This window comes from Megachile rotundata, chromosome 7, assembly GCF_050947335.1.
Source record: "Megachile rotundata isolate GNS110a chromosome 7, iyMegRotu1, whole genome shotgun sequence".
NCBI lineage: Eukaryota > Metazoa > Arthropoda > Insecta > Hymenoptera > Megachilidae > Megachile > Megachile rotundata.
This window is the reverse complement of record NC_134989.1, coordinates 2,704,902-2,720,163: the sequence shown is the minus strand read 5'-3', so window position 1 is coordinate 2,720,163 and position 15,262 is coordinate 2,704,902.

The window sequence follows — 15,262 nt, the reverse complement described above, 5'->3', positions numbered from 1 at the left end:
CTTTTTCACCTTATTACCTGCTACGGGTTTTTCCCAAATCGCGGTATCCCTCGTGCGTCACCCCTTGGTCGTGGCTACTTCCAGGGGTGACCATTTCTTGTGCGAGGGAGGTGACCATTTCTTACGAGGGCGGTCACTTCTCAAAAATCAACGACCAATAAGAGAACACACCCCTTCCAAATTACCGATTCCGAGGTAACATCGACAGCTACTTTGGCGAAAGAAGACAGAACACGATAATATCTCAAACATCACATATCGAAATCACGAAAAGAACTCAGTAATACAACGAATAACACGTAGCTAAAACACGAAAAGGATCACGAATTATCACTTAAAACCAGGCCCAGAGCTCGTTAAATCGTGACTGGGTCAGAACAGTGTCGGGTGCCCGAATCCGCGCTGTTTACGCAACAATGCGTATCATTCTTAAAGACGAAAAGCCAATATATCAGAGACCACGCAGATTGCCTATGCTTGAAAGAGATATTTTACAAAAACAAATAGACGAATGGTTATAAAATCGTATTATTGAGCCTTGTGCATCCGAATATGCAAGTCCGGTGGTAATAGTAAAAAAGAAAGACGGATCTCCTCGCGTATGTATTGATTACCGAAAATTAAACAAAATCGTAGAGAAAGATAGATTTCCACTCCCTTTAATTGAAGAATTGTTAGATCGATTACAGAATGCTCGTATTTTTTGCACAATTGATTTGAAAAACGCATTTTTCCATATTACGGTCGATGAAAACAGTAGAAAGTTCACTTCTTTTATAACACATTTTGGACAGTACCAATTTATTAAAATGCCATTCGGTCTCTCAAACGCACCAGCGGTTTTTCAGCGATTTATAAACGACGTATTCCGTGAGTTAGTCGTTCAAGGCGTTGTTTATATAGACGATATAATAATTCCCGCGATAGACGAAGTAGAATGCTTGATGCGATTAAAATTAGTGTTACAAACTGCAAGCGATTATGGGTTAAATCTGAATTTAAAAAAATGTAAATGGATGCACGCGTGTATAGAATTTTTGGGTCATCATATTGAGAATGGAAAAATTTATCCGTCTGAAGAAAAGGTGAAAGCGGTCGTTCATTTTCCCGAACCAAAAAGTATAAAAGACGTGCAAAGCTTTTTAGGTTTATCAGGATATTTTCGTAAATTTATCTCACATTATTCGATTATTGCGAAACCTTTAAGTGACTTGCTGCGAAAAGACAAACCTTTCGAATTTAATAATTTGCAAAAGACGGCATTTAACCAGTTGAAAGAAGTGCTTTGTCAAAACCCAGTTCTTAAGATTTATGATCCAAAATCCGAAACTGAATTACATACTGACGCATCCAAAGACGGTTTTGGAGCTGTTCTAATGCAACGATCTTCCGACGATGAGCAATTACATCCAGTTTATTATATGAGCCTTAAAACTAAGTTAGAGGAAAGAAATTATAGCAGTTACGAACTTGAAACCCTTGCCATTGTAAAGTCACTTGAAAAATTTCGAACATACCTTTTAGGAATAAATTTTAAAATCATTACAGACTGTGCTGCATTTCAAAAAACGATGAGTAAAAGAGACATAATCCCGCGTATAGCTAGATGGGTTCTGTTTCTAGAAGATTTTAATTATTCGATAGAGCATAGACAGGGAACGAGAATGAAACATGTGGACGCACTAAGTAGAAATGCAGTAATGATAATTAATAAAGCGTCGATTATACCGAAAATAAAAAAATTGCAAGAAGAAGATTCGGAAATCAAATTAATTCTCGAGATTTTAAAAACTAGGCCATATAAACAATACTGCATTCGAGACGATTTACTTTACAATTTTGTTGACGGGAAAGAATTATTAGTTGTACCGCAAGTGTTACAAGACGAAATTATTCAAGAGGCTCACCAGAAAGGACATTTTGCAACTATGAGAACCGAAAATATTATTCGTCAAGATTATTTTATACCTGATCTTAAAAAGAAGATAGAACGCTATATTAGTAATTGTATTCCGTGTATTTTAGCTAATAGGAAATTAGGGAAGCAAGAAGGATTTTTACATCCCCTCACTAAAGCCGATATTCCGTTGCATACTTACCATGTCGATCACTTAGGACCTTTAGAATCAACCCATAAGAATTACAATCACATTTTTGCCGTTATCGATAGTTTTACAAAATTTGTTTGGCTATATCCAACAAAATCGACAACAACACGCGAAGTTATAAATAAATTAGAGGCGCAAAAGAATATATTTGGAAATCCTACGCAAATTGTATCCGATAGAGGAACCGCATTTACTTCACTAGAATTCGAAGAGTATTGTAAAAACGAAAAGATAAATCACACATTAATCACGACTGGTCTTCCAAGAGCAAATGGACAGGTAGAGAGACTGAATAGAACTATTATTTCTACATTATCAAAATTAACTTTAGAGGATCCGAGTAAATGGTACAAATATACCGATAAGTTACAAAGAGTTTTAAATTCAACATTCCAACGTAGTATCGGAATGACCCCATTTGAATTACTATTTGGTGTAAAGATGCGTGATAAAGACGATTTGCTCTTGAAAGAATTAATTGAAAAAGAATTATTAATCCAATTTGAAGAAAACCGTGACGACCTGCGCCAGAAAGCTAAAACGCAAATTTGTAAAATTCAAGAAGAAAATAGAAAAGCGTATAACCGAAAAAGGAAAAAGGCACATCAATATGACGTAGACGATATAATTGCGATAAAGCGTTCCCAGATGGGTCCAGGCCGTAAATTACGCGCAAAATTTTTAGGACCGTATCGCGTCACAAAAGTTAAATCAAATAATACCTACGAGGTAGAAAAAATAGGATTAGGCGAAGGTCCAAAAACAACTTCGACTTGTGCGGAATATATTAAACCATGGCGTAGTTATAAAGATTCATCCGGGACGGATGAATTGCAGGATGGCCGAATGTAGGGAGTGTAACATAGTTGTAAGTAAACATACATTGTATTATAGTTAGAGTAACGTATTTCGTGAAGTAGTAACGATTTTTGCGTGTTCAACGGAATTTTGCGTCGAAGCGATCGTCGTTTGTTTCTTGAACGTGTCGAAACCTGCACGCGTGCTCGTGGCAGAATTTCGTTAGACGCCGCGACGTATAGATGTGCAAGTATCACAGCAAATCTCTATTACACTTAAAGTTACATTTACAATAAAACCTATATATGTATGTTTATTTATATATGTATTTTTTATCAATAATTTTAATACAAAGATTCTGTAAGTAGAACGAGCTCCATCACTAGTACCCCTACTCTATAAATGTTTCTAATAATGAATATATGTATAAAAACAAAATTAATATAAAACAATATTTTTCAAACTATTGGAGTTGGTGGCGTCGAGTAATGCACTAATGCGGTTATGCCTAATGAAATAAAGTTTAATTTACGATGAAAAGTAAATAAAACATACTTCGAATGAGCTTGGTATTGCATGGCGTCGCGTAAGAATTTCGCAAAGAATGGAAGAAGTTGGAAGAGAAAGGGAAAGCATGAACATCCCAGGAAACGCAAAAGTAAAACAAAAAGTCCTAAGTACGTATAAGGCGTGGAATACAATTTAGGTACCTGCTAGTATTAATGTATCGTCGAAATCTGTCCAACATGGAGAAATTTCGTGTTTCAAGGAATAGATGAATTCGATTGAGGAAGAGGGTAAATAAAAATTGTTAGACACAATTGAGCCTGGCAAATCGTGATCGTTTATTGGCTCTAGCGATTCGAATTAGGGGAAAAAGCCTTGCCGCATAAAAAAACCCTTACAAAAATATGTGTTCGTTAATGATTCTACAGTGAAAATGTGTACGAGTATGTGTACGTTGTGTTGATTGCGTATTGAATGAGGAGAACAAGGTCTCGCTCAATGTTGTTCGATTGGGGGAGAATAGGGTCTCGCTCAATGTGGTTCGATTTGAGGAGAACAGGGTCTCGCTCAGCGTTGTTCGATTCGCGTGATAATTCACGTTGCGTGAGATTATTCACGATGATCGATTCGAGGAATGTAGGACTCACTCGAATCATGTATGATTTAAACACCCTACCGTGGCCTGTTCGAGGAGTGTAGGACTCACCCGAACAGTGTGTAATGTACGATTTAACCACCCTACCGTGGCCCATTCGAGGAGTGTAGGACTCCCCGAACAGTGTGCGATGTATGATTTAACCACCCTACCGTGGCCCATTCGAGGAGTGTAGGACTCCCCGAACAGTGTGCGATGTATGATTTAACCACCCTACCGTGGCCCATTCGAGGAGTGCAGGGTCTCGCTCGAATGGTGTTGTGAATGATTTCCGAACCACCCTGCATTGGTTATGCTATGTTGCGTTATGCGGAACTTTCGAACTCACGATTGACTTTTTCGACTCTCGATCCGAACCGTGCAAGCTTCAACGTTCGACTGTCTTTTTTATAAAAGAAATCGCCTGAACACCCTCGCGTTTCCGAAAGTAACGGTCAAGAAAAATTCTATGCTTTTTGTTCGTCAAGAACTGTTTAAGCGAGAGGTATAGCTGTAGCTGGTTTATGACACGTGCATGTCTACGGTAAGATTCGTTCGGGCCGGATATGATAGACAATAGGGTCCCCGGTGACCCGTATTCCGAAGTAAAAACTATTGATGATGGCTTACGCGCCGAACCGCTTGGGCCCTGCAATAAATCGTTTAACCGCGGCAAAGGTTTCAGTTCGCGACCGAACAATTAATGTTTCCATACAAAGTCGTTACTACAACATAAGCGGTAAACCGTGGAAGATAGATCAAGAATGAGATATGAAACGAATGCTTCAATGCAAAAGTAATGTGATAACCTATTACAAGATAAATATTACATATTACATTATTGCAAAGAGAACAGATTTTGATAGAAGAAGAGGAAACAACCTATACATTCCAAGTTCTTATTAAACATTCCATCGTATTAAACATTCGTATTAAACATTCCAAGTTCTTAGTGTAACGTTTAATAATCTCCATAAAAGTATTGTTTTTGGTGCGATTATTTGATGTATGTACTGTATGTACTGATACATAACTCTATGAAACTCGCTTTCGCTTGCTAAGCGGCTCTCTGCCCTCCAGATCCCCTGTTAGCTAGCTTTTGGAATTTTTGACAATTTTTTGGAGGGTTTTAACCCATTTTAAGAAAGGTTAATATTCTGACAAAAAAGTCGTATTCAGCACGATTTGGCCTGTACATTTGTATACGTGATTTATTAGAATAAGGAATACTATTTTTTATAGTGTTTTGACATTGCTCGATCGGTTATTGACTTCGCTAAAATCGTAATAATTTAAAAAAAAATGAAGCTTTTGGTTCAAATTTCATGTATGTTAAAAAATTCCCAATGACCCACCCTAATAAAGCAGAGACGAAGGGCACATGGCCGTCCTACGACGACTACCACGGGGTCGAGGCCTGACGCTATGACGTCCGGGCCATAAAACAACCCTGAGGCCCCAAGTTTCGCGTGGGACTAGGAAACCTCGCGGACCGGGAAGAGGACATTCGTAAAAGACTTTTCGAAGACACTACTTCGCCCTCGGAATCGGCTTTATAAAGTATATATAGTATTTTTCAAATCGAACTTAATTAGCGTTTCAATCATTTTCTACCTCGTCTTACGTGTACATATTTTATCTGACAATGAGATATTAACAAATTAAGGATTTTTTTTATACGATTAATTTTCATATAATTCAATTCGACTTAAAAAGTAAATGGAATTGAATAATATTAAAGAATAATATGAAATTACAAACGTTTACATTTGAAGTTACAAATTTAAATTAATTAAAGAAAATTTAATTAAATTTAATTAAAGAAAATACTAGTAACTAACTTTTACCATACTGTCAACATGTGAATTGAGATAGCTGAACCACTGACTCCACATTTCCTTTTCTTTATCATATGAGAAGTTTTCATTGAGCTGCTGTCCTGTTTTTCCATCTCTTTTTTTACACTACGCGAGAAGAGGCATACTATCTATCAGGAGAGGATACCATTTAGTTGAAGAGACTTTTGATATATAATATGTACATATTGTGACATTAAAAAAGGGTATTCTCCAAATGCAATATTTATTTATTAATGAAACTTTATCATATCTTATAAAGTTCGTCTTACTAAAGATGCTGTAATTTGGGGGCAGGCGATTAATCGTTTTGGAGCTTAAACACAGAACTATTTTCATTTCCCAAGACATGTAGATTTACGTTATCACTTAAATTTCTATTAAGATCCTCTAGTTTTTCATTTTCATGCGCATCGGGTTTGTTCTTGCTATCATTAGTTGCAGTATAATCTGTCTGTTGAACCTACTACACAGTTTTGCTTTTTAGGTGGTATATTTTAGTAACTTCATAACCGTGAAAATGGTAAGCAAGAATAAGTCTATAATATATTTGTTAATTATGTCAGGTTTCACTTCACAAGAATGAATGTTTCACAAAATGTCACACTTTTAAAATGTAAAAATAAATAACTTTGAAAATTGTATTAAAAATCATGTCAGCTTTACATTAATATGTTAATTTCGTTTTCTTGAAAAATAGTCCGTATGTTAAGTATTAAGAGCCAAAGTTAGTTATTCTTTACATTTTGAAGTATATCAGCCACATCTGTACCTACAGCATTCAGCATTCGAACTTATTTCCTTATGGAAAAATAAGAACAAGCTATACAATAAAATTTTTCTATTTTTGGCTTAATTTTTGAAGAAATCAAATTTGAAAATCCTCTGCGTTTCCTTGCTGCTAGAACAATGTTATATTCTGTTGAACAACGTAACTGCGTATTATGCTTGTAAACAATGTTTATACAGCACACGAATGCTATTGCCTCGATAGAGAAATACGAACCAGACTTTCAACGAAAAGAACTTTACTTTTCCAGTTGCAAAATTTTAATTTAATTTTAATTGAAATTGTTATTCGCGTGGTTGGATGCATAGCTACACTTATATTAATAGTGCGCATATACGATTGCAATAATACATCTTGCAATAATTGACTTTTTTCTTTGAATCACTCATCACGCATAATGTAACATATAGTGTATACATGATGAGGAACTTTCGTAAACGAATTGATATGGAAAAAAGGTGGACATTTTTTAACATTTCGATACTACGGACTGGACAATCGTGTTGCGTGTGTGATTGTGTGTTTGTTTAGTGTAGGTTCCGAAAATTGTATCATTATTATACGGAAAACATCAAATATGACAGTCACCCTTTTTACTTGACAATCCCATAGAGCGGGTATTGATATGCTCTTATGGATTTTAGCGAGTAAATAGGTTTCTTGTCATACGACGATGTACTTTAAAATTAGTGAAGAATTCTCGCGTCGTAAATTCACTCATGAGGTAAGCGTCTGAGAATTCTTTAATTTTATATCGTTAAACAAACAGTCATATTTTTTAATTATCTGAAAAAAACTGTGCTTGCTCTTCACCTTTATTTTCGTGTCATCCATACAATGAGTTCCGTTAATGAATTTATACTTATTAATAGTTGTGAATTTTATAACTACTTACCGGCTGACGTATTACCGATGATGGTAACTATGTTACCGATATCGCGCGATTTGTTTGTTCACGACCAGGGTCAACCGGCACGCTTGCATCCGTCGCTCTCGCATCTGGGCGCGCGCTATTCTCGCGCTCTGATTGGTCAGTGTTTTTCATTAATAATTCAAAAACTAAGCTTTAACCAGCATTTTGGTAAAGGAAAAAGTTGTTCAGAATCACCCCAGCTACCACCCCCTATAATTATGCCCACCAGTAGTCGAACACCCTGCATATATATTGAGTTTCTGACATAATTAGTTGTCACATAGTTATAAGACACAGTTCCGCGTGCGTTATAAATAAGATAGCATAAGTTTCACATTCCTTTACTCTTAGATCCTCAAGTTTACCCTTTATCTTAACCTAAACATCCTGCTATGTACATCCCTATCTAATTCCGCGAACCACTATTTACATCACGCACTTTCCAGACAATAACAGATCATAACTAATCTCCCTTTATCTTCTCTTCTGACACCACCGGGCAATATAAAAAGCCCAGTTCGAGTAGCTTCGCGAGCAGTAGCAGTCCGATTAGTCACAGGATTCGTGCTGGTTTCTGCTAGCTCCCATCCTAATTCCACCCATTTCCTACGAACTCCTACGCGTTTCATTTATATTATAATTCTAAGTTCATTTGTATCAGTTTATATTCCGACATCATCTTTAGTATTGAATATACTTTATATTTAGTTATATTCGCTTTTAATCATTTCCCATAAACCCGAGATCTCTTTAAGAGCTTTTGATTATTTAAAATACGTATATTCGATTACGCTGGATCTGGTGGTGTGAGGACATAGCCGCACGAGATCCATTATATTGCGAGGTCGAGACAGGTAATCGACATCGTCACGGTGGTGCGAGACATAGCCGCACGGTGCGCATATGGTGTGTTTGATGCAAAGACGAGGGGATCGTAGATACCAATTACGTAAGATCCTACGCACCCTATACCTACCGTCTTTTTTTTTTAAGGAAGACAGAAATCCAGTAACCGACATCTGGGAAGATAGCCCAGATAGTGTGAGACTCCCGCTTCCGGCGCCCCTAGAAGAGGGGCGGTTTCCACGTCCTACTCACTAAAACTGTCTCCCGCCCCCGTCCCGAGGGACGGAGGGTGGCGGCAACCCGCCAAGGCTTCCGTACCGGAAACGACATAGTCCCCTTGGTCTAGGCCATCGCTCGCAGTTGTGAAAGAAAGACTACCCCCCCCCCCCCCCCCCCCGCCCCCCACACCTCGCGTATGTGTTCCATGTGTGGAGAATGGATGCTCTCAACCAAAGGGTTTTGGTCCTAGGGGCTGCGTCAAGATCTAGGGGAGGCTCCCGGGCAAAATGCGCTGACCTCCAGCTGACCTTGTAACGCCCCCTCGGCACCGCCTCCCGGTGGGCTCGAACATACGGTAAAACCGCGACCTCCTCCACCATTTCCCACCTAAGTGTCGATCTGTAGTCTATTTTCTACTGCCTATCCCCTGCGTGTTGCCTGTCGCTCATATTTCGTTTCCGTATTTCCGCCCCCGCCCCAGCCCCCCGCACCCTCGATCGTTGATTAATAGGTAGATATCTCCGCGCTTTACAATCTTTCCTTTCCTATGCCTAATTAACGCTATTCGTTTCTACTCTTGCCTCTGTTTCGGCCCCCCCCCCCCCCCCGCGCTGTTTCTTTCCTGCTCCCCCTATTTGTTCATATGCGATTCCCTGTGTGCGTCATCAATACTAATACCGTCGCTGTTAGACCTAATGAAGTAATATAATGAATAAGTATGTAAATAACAGCAGATAGATAAATATGTAATAAGTGACACGTAAAATGTACATATAGAGTATAAATATATAGTATGACATAATATATGTGTAACGTATTCTAATATTCCTCTCATCCCCGCCCCCTGCGCAAATTCGTTGATATTTGCTCGCATGATTGCGTTTCCGCCCCGCGCCTAATTTCGACTTCCGCTTCTCGCTTAGGACTCCGCTTATCTCTTTTTCCCCTTTTCGCTGCCCGCTTTTCCCCTTTTGTTCCTACTTCGCCCCAGTCTTTCTCCACAACGCTACATGAGCCCATTGCTCTCGGTATTTATTTCTTTTCTCTCTTCCAGCACTTTCCCTCGGTTCTCAATCCGTCCCCTAATGGTGCTGTGACCAGGCTGACGTTCAAGTTCCTCGTTCCAGTACTTTCCGATTAAAAAGTCTGCCAAGCCTTCGGGTCGCTCATAGCGTTGCCCGCCATTGTTGCTGCTTTCATTTGTTGCCGCCGTTTAGGCGCCAGCCAAATTTCCTTATGTTTCCTCCTTCTTCTCTCCCGCCGATCCCCTCGGTCCCCATTGTCGCCCCCTAATGGTGCTATGACCAGGCTGACGACTGGGTCCCTAATTGAATCAGCAGTTGATCAGAAGGATCCTCTGCTCAGTTTAGTCTCTCTCCCTCCTCTCCCCCGCTCCGTCGGTCCCCGTTTTGTGCCCCCTAATGGTGCTATGACCAGGCTGACACCGGTTTCCTCCTTTGCGAGTTTGAGTAGTTCGATCGATCGTGTCTTGTTTTCCCCTTCTTCTCTCCCGCCGATCCCATTCGGTCCCCGTTGTCGCCCCCTAATGGTGCCATGACCAGGCTGACGACTGGGTTCCTTGCTGAATCAGCAGTTAATCGGAAGGGTGTTTGGTTCAATTTGACCTCTCTCCCTCCTCTCCCCCGCTCCGTTGGTCACCGTTTTGTGCCCCCTAATGGTGCTATGACCAGGCTGACACCGGTTTCCTCCTTCGCAGGTTTGAGTCGTTCGATCGATCGTGTCTTATGTTTTCTCCTTCTTCTCTCCCGCCGATCCCACTCGATCCCCATTGTCGCCCCCTAATGGTGCCATGACCAGGCTGACGACTGGGTCCCTAGTTGAATCAACAGTTGATCAGAAGGGTGCTTTGCTCAACTGACCTCTCTCCCTCCTCTCCCCCGCTCAGTCGGTCCCCGTTTTGTGCCCCCTAATGGTGCTATGACCAGGCTGACACCGGTTTCCTCCCTTGCGGGTTTGAGTCGTTTGATCGGTCGTGTCTATTTTGTTTCGCCGCTTCTTCTACTCCTGCTTTTCCTCTTCTCCCTCTCGCTGTCCTCTTGCTTCTTCCCCTCTTCTTGCCGTTTGAAAAGCGCGCCGTGCCTCCGCCGTCTTGCTTGTTGCTGCATCCTTTTGCTTCACCCTTTAGGGCCGCTCTCCAAGTGTTTGCAGCGTTCCTTCCCTCGCCATGCTGGATATTCTGGATATTCTTAATGCGGCCCCTTTTCTCCACCATTGTTGTGTCTTCGGAGTTTCCAGAGTGCTGGGGCGTTTTCCACAGTTCTTCCAACACTTTTCCGTCATTTTCCCGCTTTGCACTGTTCCTCTGCACTCGCGCACGTGGTCACATATACTCCCCTGTACCCGCAACACTCCTAGCACTTCACTGCACTCTCACAACACTTTCCTAACACTACACCAAGTTAGTTGCCTATCTGTTAATTATTTATTATTTATTAATTTATTAACCTACTAATCACTTCACTATTTATAATAATTTATTCGTTAATTATGAACTAATTAATATTATTATTATTATTATTATTATTATTATTATTATTAATCTCATTCACTTCACTTCATTTATTTATTAATTAATTAATCAATTTATTTCTTCCTTCCTTCACTTCGTTCCGTGTCGTCTCGCCTCTTCCTCTTTTCCTCCTCCCTGTCTTCTTGCTTCAGCCAATCCGCTTGCCATTTGAAAAACGCGCCATGTCTCCGCCATCTTGCTTGTTGCCGCGTGCCTCCGCTTCGCCCATAGGCTTCGTCCCTGAAGGCAGCTCTCCAAGCGCTTGCGGCGATCCTTCCTCCGCCATCTTACTTGTTGCCGCGTGCCTTTGCTTCGTCCTTAAGGGCCGCTCTCCATGCGCCTGCAGCGTCCCTTCCCCGGCCATGCTGGATGTTTGCGAACCGGCCTTTACGCTCTACGCTTTCCCTCGCGCGGAGATGCCCACGTGTTCGTACGATATATCGAAGCATGCTTGACCGACGCCATTATTTATTTACTATCAAGAAAATACAAAAATAGCCAAAACTAATCACCGCGTGCATTCAGTATGCCTCATTCGCCCTTTCCCGCACTCTAAATCCCTAATGACATTTGCATTATAATTAATTAATCTAATTTCTACGACTTTCTCTCGCAACTTCTACATGTCGCACGACCACGTGTTCACACAAGTCCTTCTTCGAGGGCAGCTTTCACCCTTAAATTGCACTATTTCACTCGCGATAAAATAATCGTATTTAAGTCGCGCACATATTTATTTTATTCCGCGGTCGGTCCGAACACTCGTTTCCTCGCTTTCGATTACTCATGGGTTTGCACCCCATGCTTTTCCTCGCGTCGCGTGGAGGTCGCCATTACCGAAATTTCGTTTTTTATTTATAACTTCACTAATCCACTTCCGATTTTCACAAAATTTCACCGCCCACTTCCCCCACGGTCTCCCCTCACTTCACAACATTATTTATCACACTTAAACCACTTTTTCCTACCAAAAATTGTAATTTATCGCGGAGCGACCCCCGAACACGTGCGCTCGCCACGACAGCCAACGCCTCCTCGGCGAAACACTCCTGGACGCCTGCTTGGAGCAGAGTAAAGAGAGACTCCGGCGGGAGAGTTCGGCGATAATACCTGGACGCCCGACCGGAGGTAAAGGTTTAAGACCCCGGCAGGAGAGTACGGCGAACCCCTCCTGGACGCCTGCCGTGGGGTAAAGTTTAAGAGACTCCGGTGGGAGAGTTCGGCGATAATTCCTGGACGCCCACCCGGAGATAACTGTTGATACCCAGGCAGGAGAGTACGGCGAAACCCTCCTGGACGCCTGCCTGGTGATATACCTACCCTGTCTAGCTCCTACTCCGCGACCAGTTATCCGCGACGTTAAGTATCAGTTATTACCTATTGATATACCTGTGAAGAAGATCACAGCGAAGAATCTACTACCTAAGGATCCAAGACGAGAAATCCATTGTAAATGATAAGGAGGATGCTTCGGGTAAATACTGTGTCATACTTGTACACCCTGGGATCCCTGACATACGACGGGCGCACGTACCGCGTGGTCTAAAAGATTGTCAATTCAAGAGCGATTCCGGACCTTCACATTGATATCAGCAAAGGCACCATCCGGGACGTAACAATATTTTGTTTACAAGAAGGATACATATTTTACTGTAAAATTAGAAATGTTCCAACATTTTTTCACACCACTGAACATACTGTACCCCAATAGAGTGTAGCATCTGTGAATATTGGTTTGCTTATTTTTTTTTAAATACATAATCTAATATAGTCCTACTTCTGTAACTGTCACTGACATCTATTAATTATACGACATCTACTTAACGAATGATGTCTGTAGTATTATTGATAGTTCGCTTAACGACATCACAACAGTATTCATAGTGACTGATTAATGTGATTATGATGAACAACATGAAATTTATTACATTGTCCGATTTTGCTGGCCATTATTTGTAGTGACCGGACATTATGAATAATACTCGTATTAATCACTTTGTCCATAACAAATACACAATACAATCGTCTCCACTACGGTAGCTACGATTAACACATTACAAAGTCGACCTCTTACGGCGAGATTGAGTGATACGTTTAGTGGTACTTTTTTTGTACCTTCTAACCTAACCTAACTTTGTATTTTCCTTTTGTAAACAGAGTTGATGTCGTAATCAACAATACAAGGCAATAGCTTGTATCTAACTTGTATCTCTTTCTAAAACGTGAGTTGATAAAACGAGAATAGTAGAACATATAATACGACGTTTTTAAACAATTCGTAAATCGCTAGAAAACAAATTTTAGACATGATTTGCCATGCATGATTTTCAAGAACGTATATAATACTGTAATCGCATTGTTTTATTAAAATAAGTAGTCTTTCTTCAGTTTTTTAGATAAAATATATAATATTATTTGCAGAATTTAGTTTAAGCATAAAATTTTGCATAAAAGTATTTGCATATAAAATAATTTTAAGAAAAAAAATACACCGACTTCGAAATGCACTAAAAAGTATAAAATAATTTCTATTTCATTCAATCGTACAATTACGTCACAGATATGAATGAAACCTATTTACTCGTTAGGTAGTGTATTAAATACATTTCAACCTTTTCGGAGGCGGCGCAAAATTAAAAATACCTCAGTAAACGTTGCTGCCAATAACCAGTTGATTGTGGTATGCCGTATTGGAAATTAATAAATCCTGAGAAAGAATACGAACCATTATAGATATATCTGGTAATATACGTAAATGTAACGACTGCATCTTCATTTCGCAACGTTTCTGATATAAATGAAATTGAATCGCCTTCGTTCACATGTGAAAGCCATGGTCTAAGAACCTATAAACGGAGCCCACGACGCGGGAATTACCAAATTTGTGGCAGATCGGCTCTATCTTTATAGAATATGCGGCGATCGAGTCTTTCCTCGATTAAAGTTAATAAGAAATAGTTGGTTTAACCCCTATGTGTAAATAATTCATAATTCGATCTTATTCTTGATTATTTTACTTGTTATTTGATTTAACTTTGATGTAGCGGTTTTCTGTTAGCAATTATACGGTCACGGTGAAAACATGTGTAACATCCCTGAAGAACTTTCGAACTTTTATCCCAGTGTTATTTCTTCAATTATCGACTGTATTTCTCCCTTACCGACCGTGACATTAGACAAATCAAGTATCATAAGAATTTAGTAAACTGTCGGTAATAAATGTTGTTGTTGCTGATTAGTGTTATGGGCATCGACTGCCACGGTCATTAGCCCGGGTAATAAATGTATAGTTCTATGTGGAAAGTTCCGTAATGCTACGTGCCTACGAGCTGCGACGCTCGCCCCGAATTTCCTAGTATTCTCACGAAATCTTAGAGAAGGATAGAAATATATTTTACAATTACGACATTATTAGTTATTAAACTTATTAGTTAAACAAATCAATTAGTACATATCAAGCTTACTAATATTATATTATCCGGAATTAAACTCAAATGTTAGTTTACTGCGAACTATAATATTACAAATACACTGTGAACTATAATATTACTCTATGGAATGTTCTAGAAGCATCGTATGCTTATACATTTAGATCCGATCCTTATAGAATTCGTGCGCAGTATATAGAAGAAGATAGAAAATGTAATTTTCATTAAAACACTACTAAATTACTATTTTTATATCAGGAACATAAACTATTAAGTAGAATGCGATATTATTAATATAATTAAATCGTTCGTTGGCACAATTAATGTCTAATTTATACGAAAATTATATACTTCGACGTTATGGGGGTTTTCCAGGAAATTGTCACGCTTGCGAGTATAAAAGGCCGAGCGAAACCCGCCTAAATGGCAGAACAGTTTTCGAAGTCAAGCGAGCTAGAAGTCCTCAGATAAGTATAACCGGAACAGTTTTCGCTGTCAAGAGCCGAAACGATTCTTAATACTTGATTGGTAAAGCAGGTATACGCCATTTGGATACCTGATCGCTGGGTCGTTCTAGTAGAAAACAGCAGGCTCCCCATTCAAGCGATCTTGTATCTGAAACTCCGTCAGGAG